Here is a 3698-nt window from a genome sequence, read left to right as displayed (position 1 = left end):
AAAGCTAAAATAATTCAAGTATGTGTATAATTAAGAGAAAATTAGCAGAAATAATGAACCACACTGTGTCTTCAAGTATGAGTTTATCCAACTCGTTTAAACAGAAAACTAATTGCTTGAGATTTTTGAGATTAGAACCAGAAAAGTCAGAATGAACAAGATTTATATATTATTTGTTTTAGTTTGTTTATTCTGGAATTAAGCATGTGATGCCTAGTTTTTGTCAACTTGACATAAGCTACAGTCACCTGGGAAAAAGGGGAGTTCACTGAGAAAATGTCTCCATCAAACAGGCCTGTATACACTTCTTGGACAATTTCTGGATCAGTGATTGATACTGGGCGGCTTACTCTAAAGAGGGCAATATCACCCATGATCAGGTAATCATGAGAATTAGTAGAAACACAGCTAAATATGAGTCTGATATGTTGTGTAAGATAAAGAAACGTTTTCATTTCCAAGTTGATTTTGGTCATGAACTTTATAACAGGAATATAAAGTGATCTAATATAAGAAGATTGTATAACTGACAAAGAAATACTATGATCAGAAAAGAAAATAAAGAACACATCAGCTTAGCTGGCATTTGCTGTGGTAAATGTCCTGGAAGTAAGATTTTTGTTAATTTAAGTCAATAATAATAAAAATTTTAACAGGAAAAACATCTGTTATGCCGGTTAGACCAAGAAACTTTCACACTTCAAGTGTTGACAAATGCTATATACATATTTAAAATCTATTATTATAAACAAATATATTATCAGAGTTGATATCATAATGTAAGAGTTGAAGTGAATACTGTATTCTTTTGAACATGGACTTGCATCTCTTGGATCCTATATTCTTATGGAATTTTCTGTACAACTGGATTATAATTTTGGAACTCAAACTTATTACTAGGAGGGTTTCATTATGGTTGGTTGTTTTTAATCACAATTATCATGGCAATAGATCTAAATAGTTTGCTAGATGCAGCCCATTTAATATAAAAAATAATTTTTGAGCTAAAAATGGAGTACTGGAGAATATTGATAAAATCTTAATTTGCTCATTTTGTACCTGAATTAGGATAATATTCAAAATTTTCTGAAGGTGAGTGTAGCATGAAGGACACAATAACAATGGGGTGTGTGATCATCTATCAAAAAAATACCTATAGATTTATGCCAGTGATAAGTCTTTTCCTTAATATCATACAACATTTGTGTTTTTTAGACCTTCTGATTGATTTCCACCATTCTTTTTTTTAATTTTTAAATAGTTTAGGTATAATTTTATTACCTGACATATGAAGTCAGCTAAATTACGAATAATTTTAGAATAATTAGAAACTTGTATATATGTTATAAATTTGGGGAAGAAACAGAAAATAACTGCATGTAACAACAATATAGAATCAAGGAACAAATAGAGGAATGCTACTCACAAATGGCTACAGAAAAGAGAATCATGAAATTGGCTTTAACGTATTTTCATTCATAGACATCTTCCTGTAGTGCTTATTTAACAACTATGATTTGTATTATAAAAGGCTATTGGTTTACTTAGACTTACATTTTTAAAACATTGACACAAAGGGTAATTATTAATATCCCAAATTACTCTCTCTATATATATGGCATTTATAAATTATTAATATTTCAAGTTGCAGATTGTAGAGAAGCCATTTTAAAGTATTCCCTTGTCAGACACTCAGATCCCTTGAGCCAGCTACCTCAGTCCTAATCAGCATCATCTCCCTAAAGATCCACCATAATGGACTTGGAAGCTCCACCCACACTCCTGCAGCTAGCTGCACAGTGCATGGTGAGGAAGGAGGTGCTGACCATCACTGTTCTGCAGAACCTACCAAGGAAGCTCTTCCCACCACTGTTCAAAGAGGCTGACACTCAGGAAAAAGCAAATATGATTAAGATCCTGGTGGAATACTGGCCCTACCCTTGCCTTCTTGTTGGGTTGCTGATAGATAAGCCCAACTTGGAGATTTTCCAGTCTATACTGGATGGAGTTGGCACATGGCTGAAACGGAAGTATCGCCCCAGGATGGGGAAGCTTCAAGTTGTTGACTTGAGGAGTGGACACCATGACTCCTGGGATATGCAGTCTGGAAGAGAGGGTAGAGACCAATCAATAGAAACTAGGTTTGAGAAGCAAGTAGTGGAGGGCTACTCAAAGAGGCAGCATTTGAGGGTGTTCAGTGACCTTTCCTTTAAGTCTTCTCAGCATGAAGATAAACACCAAACACATTTGTTGCAGTGGGCAAAAGGCAGAGAGGGTTTCCTATATCTGTGCTGTGAAAAGTTTGAGATTGGAGCATTAGAAGTGTCCAAGGTCAAGAAGGTGTTAAAAGTTTTACAACCAGAGTTCATCAAGGAGTTGGAACTGAATACAGTGGGGAATCTGTCCAAAACTTGTACCTTGCAAGATGAGAAATCTTCACAAACTCATGTTAGTATGCATCTTCGGAAGAAGTACTTACACACTCTTGGAGGAGAGAAATGTCACCAAGACCATTTCTCTGATCCACAAACTCAGCTATCTCCAGCATCTCACTATTGATGATGTCTGTTTTCTCAAAGACCACATGAATGAGTTGTTAAGGTGTCTGGAGGCTCCCTTGGTGTCCCTGACCATCGCTCTATGCCAGATCTCTCAGTCAGACTTGGAGTCATTTGCCCAGTATTAGAACTATGGTCAGCTTAAACATCTGTGCTTGAAAGGTGTCTCTTTAACTACACTGAATGTCACGCCTCTCAAATTTTTCTTAGAGAGTGTTGCAGACACTCTGAAGACTCTAGAATTAGAAGACTGTAGGATGAAGGACTCCTATCTCAGTATCCTTCTACCTGCCCTGACCCAGTGCACCCATCTCACTAGCATCAATTTTTATGACAATAACATCTCCATGGAAGCTCTGAAGGACCTTCTGCACTGGACTGCCAACCTGAGCCAGCTGACCATGGAACAGTACCCTGCTCCAGTAGAGGTCTATAATGAGTGGAGTTATGTTCAAGTAGAGAGATATTTTCAGCTCTGTCCTGAGCTCATGAACACACTCATGGCTGTGAGGCAACCCAAGTCAGTCTGCTTTGGTACCTATTCCTGTTATGACTGTGATTTACGTTGTATCTATGAAAAGAAGACCAGATTTTGTGAATGCTTGGAGTAACAGCAGGAATATTCCTTCTGGGTACTAAGAAATGAATGCCTAAGGACTGGTCTCTTGTCCAGAGTACCCAGAACATATGGTTTTGGTCATTTGTCAGTATGATGCAAACAATGGTCCAAACTCCTGTCAGAACTTACTTCTTCACTGGCTTTCTCCTACTTATGAAGCCATGGTTAGGTCCTAAGAAACCCATATTATCTCCGTGGTGTGCTCAGTTAACTGATTCTCAAGATTATAGTCAGGACAGTTCTTTGACTATACATAGGGATGGAGGGATAGTGTGCTGTCTAAACTTTTGTTCCATAAGGACTCTCAATGTGTAATAAAGCTATTCTGACATTCTCATAAAAAAAAGTATTCCCTTGTCAGTTAATTAAATCAGTACATTTAATGGTAATTTGGTAGCTGTAAGAATATTGTCACTGGATTACAATTTTGATTGTTTCCTCTTCTTTTGAATATTTTCTTTACTTATATTTCAAATGTTATCTCCTTTCCTGGTTCCCCCCCTGAAGACCCCCCTATCTCA

At 36.9% G+C, this 3698-nt stretch overlaps 1 pseudogene; it reads left to right on the top strand.

The window, feature by feature from the left end:
- Positions 1-1755: 1755 nt before the first annotated feature.
- LOC116070910 lies at positions 1756-3169 on the top strand (annotated as a pseudogene).
- The last annotated feature ends 529 nt before the right edge of the window (positions 3170-3698 follow it).

This window comes from Mastomys coucha, unplaced genomic scaffold (assembly GCF_008632895.1).
Source record: "Mastomys coucha isolate ucsf_1 unplaced genomic scaffold, UCSF_Mcou_1 pScaffold22, whole genome shotgun sequence".
In the NCBI taxonomy this organism is placed as follows: Eukaryota; Metazoa; Chordata; class Mammalia; order Rodentia; family Muridae; genus Mastomys; species Mastomys coucha.
Note: the sequence above shows the minus strand (reverse complement) of the source record. Positions and strands in the feature narration are given on the sequence as shown.